The following is an 8,081-nucleotide window of genomic DNA, read 5'->3' as shown; positions in this document are numbered from 1 at the left end:
CTTGTACATCTCATTGTTGCAACAGGTCCACCTGTATCCACAAATGGCCTGTTTTTCCCCATCTCAACTACAAGATATACTGACATCAAATATAGTGAAAGCAGGGGTTATATTGTGGGGGAGGGACATACAAAGCAACAAAGAGATAATCTTATAAATGCGTTAGAAACACATGCATGAAAGAAAAAACACATTAAAATACATATCTAAGGGTTCATTTTCCTAACAACACATTATCTGACCTTTTCTGTTTGACTCATACATATGCTAGATATTGTAAATAAGGGAAACCATGGGACCTGTTTCTTTGGGCCTGGCTTACTTCACTTAATATAATTTTTTCCAAGTTTATCCATTTCCTAACAAATGGGGCAATCTCATTCTTTCTGATGGAGGCATAGAATTCCATTGTGTATATATACCATATTTTCTTGATCCATTCATCTACTGAGGGGCATCTGGGTTGGTTCCAGATCTTAGCTATGGGAAATAATGCTGCAATAAACATAGCTGTGCTGGTAGCTTTAGTGTGGTCTTGTTTGTAAAGATTTGGGTAAATGCCCAAAAGTGGGACTGATGGGTAATAGGGGAGCTCAATGTGGAGTCTTTTGAGGAACCTCCACACTGCTTTCCAAAGTGGTTGAACAAGTTTACATTCCCACCAACAATGAAGTAAGGTTCCCTTCTGTCCACATCCCCTCCAGCATCTGTTGTTGTTAGAGTTCTTGATTTTTGCCATTCTAACTGGAGTGAGGTGGTATCTCAATGTTGTTTTGATTTGCATTTCTTTTATGGCTAGGGAGGTTGAGCATTTCTTCATGTGTGTATTGGCCCTCCTTCTTTCTTCTTCAGAGAAGTTTCTCTTTAAGTCCACTTATTTATTGGGCAGTTGTTTCTTTGAGGATTTGTTGTTGGGGAATTTAATTTTTTGAGTTCCAAGTATATTTTAGATATGAGACCCTTGTCCGTTGTATGGCTAGTGAAGATCTTCTCCCAATCCGTGGGCTTTCTATTGATCTTGCTAGCTATGTCCTTTGCCATGCAGAAGCTCTGCAACTTCATGCAATCCCATTTGTCCAACCTTTCTTTGATTTGTTGTGTTTCTGGTTCTCTATTCAGAAAATTTTAGACTGAGCCAAGGAGACCTAGGGTTTCTTCTATTCCATCCTGTAATGTTTTCAGAGTGTCTGCTTTGACTTCGAGTTCTTTGATCCATTTGGAGTTGAAAAATCCTCTATTAATGTTTTACATATCTTGCCTAGGATGATTCGTGTTGGAGAAGAGGAAAGATATGAAAAAGTACAAGATTGTTTGACTATTCCCCAACAACATTCTTATTTATCAGCTATAGCAACACAAGTAGCCTTGGTTACTCTTAGAATCATGCTTGTTTACATTTAGAAGCATTATTTTTTGCTGGGTTATAAGCTGCAAACCCTTGAGTACTAATAAAAAGTCATTTCCTAAGAGAAGAAAATTGCTGTGAAAACAAACATAAAATATCAAAGACTTAGCATAGTAGAAACTATTTTGTAGCTATATCACAGCCTGTAGGTGTAGATTTTGTTGCCCCATGGTTCCAGGGGACCCTTTTTTGTTATCTTCTTTGTCACTGTCTAGTGATCCTATATCGTCTTATACCATCCTGGGATTGCTGTATCTTTACTGGATTTTCTAATTTCTGTTGGAAAGTTAGGAAGGATGGAAAATTGAGTTTCTGTTTCTGTTTTACTTTATTTTATAATACTTTAGAAACTGTAACTCAAAATGACATAATCTTTATAATATTAGGAGACAGATTTCATTTCCATATTCTTACCCTAGCCCTATACATAACTTTAGTACTTTGATCCCCAAACATGAAAATAAAGATAAGGAGTTTCTTATTTAAATATTATTTAGAATTTGAAGACTTCATTAATGCAAGGCCCTTAGTAGTATATCCTTCATACATGTGTACAAAGCCACTGGCAAATTTTTCTTAATCTCAGAAACTAGGATATGTGATGTCTCTATAGTTGCATCAGGAAAAGATTGTAGCTGAGTTAGTTTACTAAACCAAATCTGCTGTAACAAATTTCAACAAGTTAAGTGGCTTGAATAATCTATATTTATCATTTTAAAGTTCTAAAGGACAGAAATCTAAAAGAATTCTCACCACATTAAAATCTAGCCACCTACAGGGCTAATTCTAGTGGAAAGGCATTTACAACATGTTCCGCTTTTCAGAAATTCAGAATCTGGGTTGTCTTTACCTTTATCTTCTAATATAGCATCTTTACGTCTTTCTGATGGTTCTTACCTGATCATTACCCCTTTGAACTACAGCTGGGATTTTAAGTACCTATTTTAAGTACTTCCCCCATCTGGTAATTATTCAAATTCGTGTTCCTTGGGTAATGAGATATGAATATTTTACAAATGTATATATATATCTACATTTGAGGGATTAGACATTTGGGGGATGAGAGACATTATTGGAAGGTATTTTACTGCCAACCACAATGAGTGTCTAGCACTTTTTTCTACTATAACTTGTTATCCATTCATTAATTTTGAACAACTTATTTCTTCACTGAAATATAACTAGAAAAAAGTTAGTTCCTGAAAGCAATTAATACTGATTAAAACATTGTCCTGTACTAGAAATCCTAAATACAAGAGAGCAGCTCCTGAAACAGTTCTGGCACTATCACTTTTTATACATTCTGCTACAATCTTCTCTTTTCAAGAGGAGTTGATTTTTATTATTTTGGAATTATGGTTAATATTTATTTGACTGCTATTTTTAAAGAATGCACCACCCAATACTGGCTCTCTTTTTGTAACATTTTGTGTCTAATCTATTTCTGAAACACAGCTATTTGAATTACATGAACTGCTTATTGAAGTTGAACCAGTGTGGAGAGGAAAAGAAAATAGATGTCTCTGTGCATATGTCACATTAAAAATGTACCTACAAGCTATTTACCTTAAAATCATCTATTTTTCATTATGTTTAGATTCTGATAGAATTTAGCCTCTCAACTCACACAGTGTTAATGCAGTTTTATTTCTTTTTTTTTTTTTTTTGTCGGTCGTGGGGCTTGAACTCTGAGCCTGGGCACTGTCCCTCAGCTCTTCAACTCAAGGCGAGTGCTCTACCACTTGAGCTACAGTGCCACTTCCGGTTTTCTGGTGGTTTATTGGAGATAGGAGTCTCACGGTCTCTCCTGCCTGGGCTGACTTTGAACCGTGATCCTCAGATCTCAGCCTCCTGAGTAGCTAAGATTACAGGCGTGAGCCACCAGCGCCCGGCTAATGCTGTTTAATTTCATGCCTCTCAAAAGCAAACCACAAATTACTGTTTATTTAAATTTTATTTTTTTAGTTTTAAAATTGTTCTTTAACAAACTATATTTTTAAAAAGTTAGCCAAGGCAAATGGTTTATTAGATATTTAGAGTCATGTTCAGACTCTATGGTGGAAGCCAGAAAGAAAAAAAAATCATGTTTTTTTTCTTCCTTCAGGCAGTCTTATTTATTCATCTAATTCTGAAAGAATGAAATTCTTGATTTGAAGCCTGTTGCTTGATATCCACAGCGTGTCATTCTTCCTTTATTGATAGAAGAATTTTGAGAAAGGATGAGAATTCACACTAGAAAAATGGGAGGAGGAAAAGAGAAATAGAAATCTAGATATTTTGATCTTCTTCATCTCAATCACAAGGTCTGGATAATGATTATGGATATTAGATACAATGGTCTAGAGTGATTAACCCCATCTATAGAAAAAATATAACCTCATAAGTGATCACATGGAGAATCCTTATTTATAAAAAAATTGTAATAATTTCCAACAGGAAATGTTATATATTTGCTTAGTTCTTGTTTAGTAATTGTTAAATTCTGATGTGCTATAGTCAACTATCATAAAGGTATACAAGAATGGTAAGAAACTAACATCTTAATATCATATTTTAATATTAGCTTAATTCTGCCTGCATTATATGTATGAGGCTGTATTTGAGTTTTACCTCAAATTCACATGCTATATTCTTCCAGTATATAAGTTGAAAGAAGACTCCTTCTGAAAATATGCTATTTTTATAGCTAAGGGAAAACATGTCAGCTATTAAACACAGACAAAGAGGCAGAAATCTTCCCCTAGAAATAGTCTTTCACCACTTTTGTTTCGTTTTTGTAAACTGAAGTAAGTCACATGACCCATCTTGACATTGCAGAGTAGAGGTAAATCTTACCTACAGGAAGCTGATGCAGGACATACAGTAAAATGCCCAGATATGCAACATTTGAGATAAAGAGGAAAAAAAAGAGAACTACAGTACCATCAATCATACTTGCTATCACATATCTCTGCTGGAAGGAAACTATTATGTTCTTTTGTTTCTAAAATTACTGTGATCTTCAAATCATGTCTTTTATGCTTGGATGTTACAGGAATTAGAGAACATTTTGATCCTGAGACAGCATAAAATCTCAAAGAAAGTTGGAGTAAGCATTTCAATTCTACCTTTTGTTCTCCAAGAAAAGAAACCATTTTATAGACAATACTTTATACTTTCTTACCTAGTATCTTTTTTTTCCAGAAATGGATTTCGTTAATATATGTGATTATCCACCAGAATAAATGTTATCATTTATCTGCATTTTGTGCAGACAGCATAGTCAATTAGATGTAAGTGGGAGTTTATCAGTAGCACTTTTTAAAAATGCAAAAAATGTGGACAGGGAGCCAATATACATATTTTTCCACCATCACCTTCCACATCCTTCTTCTTCCTTCCTAGAAAACACACCCTATCAATAAAAAGACAGATATTTGGCTCGTGACCTTGAAAGTGGAAACAGAATATTAGGGATGCTGGAGATGAAGGCCAATAATGTTTTACATAATAATGTCACATGCAACAGCCTTATGAGTGCAGCAGGCCTTAACACTGTACTTCTTTAGTGATGTGATAGGAATGTCATCTTTACTGGACTTAGTATTGTTTTCCACTTCCTTTTCTTCCACCTGGCCTAAATTATAATACATAGTAATGGAATGAAAAAGTAATGCCATCTTAACCAAGTCCCATTGTGACAATGAGATGTATAAGATGTTATGTTGTAAAACGAACTTTACAACTTTGGCCGGGGAGGGATGGGGAATCAGTGGGCAGGGATGGTAAGGGGAAGGAGGAGGCAACAATGCTTGCTAAGAAATGTACTCTTTACCTTGTTCATGTAATTGTAACCCCTCTGTACAGTATTTTTACAATAAGAAAATGTATTAATATAAAAAAGTAAGAAAGTTATTTAGGGCTTTGGGAATGTGGCTAAATGGAACAGTTATTGCTTTGCATTAATCAAACCCTAGGTTCAATTCCTCAGTCCCACATAAATAGAAAAAAACACTGAAATTTGAGCTGTGCCTCAAGTGGTAAAGTGTTAGCCTTCAGCCAAAAAAAAAGCTCAGGAACAGTTCCCTGCACCTGAGTTCAAGCCCCAAGACTGGCAAAAAAGTCATTTAGCTAGTAAATGCAAAATAAATAACCCATACTTGGAATATACAATTGCTCATTCCAACTGATACCTAGCAATAGTCTGTAATTCATTTATTTTACCTATATTAGAATAGTATTTTTTTTTAAGGGCAGGGAAGGTGCCTCAGTAGTAGAGCGCTTGCCTTGCACGCATGAGGCCCTGGGTTCGATTCCTCAGCACCACATACGCAAAAAGAAAACAGTTGGAAGTGTCACTGTGGCAAAAGTGGTAGAGTGCTAGCTGTGAGCTGAAGAACTGAGAGACAGTGCCCAGACCCAGATTTGAGGCCCCACGACTGGACTCCAAAAAACAAAACCAAAAAACCAAAAAAAAAAAAAAATGTTCTATTAATAGGTCATGGCAATTAATGCCAAGAATGTGATTAGATATCAGGTGCAGATTAATCCTGGAAATTCAAAGATACCAGGATTTTGATCGGTCACTGCTAATCACAATGAGAAGGGTAGTCTATGTGAGATTTGGAAAACTTTTTGGTAAGTCACGGCATCAAAAAAGCATAGGATAATTAATAGCTTTGACAGAAGAGAAGGAATAACTCCCCATGGAATGAATAAATGATAATAATAAGTAAGTTATACCACAAACTGTTCTAGGGAACCATTTTTGGTTATTGAAGAACTAGTTATCAACTACGCTTATTCCTCATTGCCTTTAGCATTCTAGTCACTTAAGCTAGTTCTTAATCTCTGTGTGATAAATTGTATATCCTTCTATTCTATTCTTTCATACCTTACTTCCTTTGCTTTCTAAAAATCTTAGTCTTTTATATTTCTCCATGAACAATTTCTGATACTAAGTCCACATAAACAGATAGCAGAGGATGCTAATGTAAGAGTCCCAAAACACATGAATCATTAATGTAACAACGGAAAAGGAGGATATATTTATTGCTACCTCAATTTTTCTGAAAAGCTGCAATGTCATTATTGATTGAAATAACCATTCTTTGTCTACATAGTGTCATTAAGTGCACATCAATGAAAATATAAACCGGATGCTGGTGACTCACATCTGTAATCCTAGCTACTCAGGAAGATGAGACTAGAGGATTGTCGTTCAAAGACAGCCAGGTCAGGAAAGTCCATGAGACCCTTATCTTTAATTAACCACCAGAAATCCCGAAGTGGTGCTGTACCTAAAGTGGCAGAGCGCTCATCTTGAGCTGAAGAGCTGAGGGACACAGCCCAGGATCAGAGTTCAAGCCCCATGACCAACAAAAAAATGCAAATAGGACTTTGAGTATCCCCAAAAGGAACAACGAAGTCAGTAGTAATCTTCCAAAACAGAAAAAATAATTACAAACTGATTCAGTACACCTACTTTTGCTGAGTTATTTAAGTTATGGCTTCTTTGCTGGACATATTCTCTTCTTTTAAAAATTTTCAAATATTAGCTTTATTATAAACTTCATCTAATATTTCTTGTTTCAAAAGAGAAGGTCATACAGTTGATGTCATTTGGCTTTCTTACTGTCTCAGTTCAAAGTCAACCCAGGCAGGAGAGTCTGTCAAACTCTTATCTGTAATTAACCACTAAAAAAGCCAGAAGTGGAGTTTTGGCTCAAACAGTAGAGTACTAGGTTAGGGGACAGGTGTGCAGGAAAGACAACTGTACAGGGACAGTGTCCACCCTCTGTATTCAAGGCCCAGAACCAGCACAAACTAAACAAACAAACAAGAAAATGAAAAAACCCACATACATCTTTGGGACCATCCTTAAAGCACTGGTTTGAGAAGAAGCTCCTTTTGCTGATCATGCTCTCTGGATCCTGATTTTTGGAACCCTTATTGTTATGGAGCACTCAGGACCAGACTAAAGAAATGGATAACTGACTCCTGCAATAGGAGAATCATCTCAGGAGAGAAATATCCGTGCATAAGACACTTTAAAACCTGCATGTCTTTCTTTCTTTACAGTAGGACTCTTTTAAAATAAAGTTATTTTCTTTTATTCTATGCTTGCCTTCAAATGGCATATTGTTTCCTTTTGTTATACTCTCAACTGGAAGTTTACAGACAAGTTTATATGAGTAAAGGACACACTACAAAAGATCAGGGACAGAGTTTCCTTCAGGCCTTGGATTATTTTCTTGTATAGTAAAAAAGGACAGCACAAATTAACTTGAACTTTGTCATTTCTCTATGTTCAATTCCTCTCTTAGGATCAGTTTGCACTTGCAGTAATAGTTCCTTCCACTTACTTCCAGTAACAATCTATGATGCTGCCCCAGGTAAAAATGAATATTTTCTGGCTTCATTGAAATAGCACAAGCACATCTTTGGACATAAGGTAATGTGTTTCAGAGATAACTTCGTAATGAGAAAATATGTAATTTAAATGTTTTATAAAACATTATCCATGTACACATGGCCATATAAGATGATGTTAAGTGAAATGTACCCTAAGATAGGGACACAACTTGCTTTTTCTTTCTTGCTATTGTTTTTAATGTATCTAACATGTACTATGTGATTTTTTTCTTCCTCCATGGTATAACCCCTGTTTTCACTATATTTGATGTCGGCGACCTCC

This window comes from Dipodomys spectabilis, unplaced genomic scaffold, assembly GCF_019054845.1.
Source record: "Dipodomys spectabilis isolate Male_0828 unplaced genomic scaffold, ASM1905484v1 ptg000303l, whole genome shotgun sequence".
Taxonomy (NCBI): Eukaryota; Metazoa; Chordata; class Mammalia; order Rodentia; family Heteromyidae; genus Dipodomys; species Dipodomys spectabilis.
Note: the sequence above shows the minus strand (reverse complement) of the source record.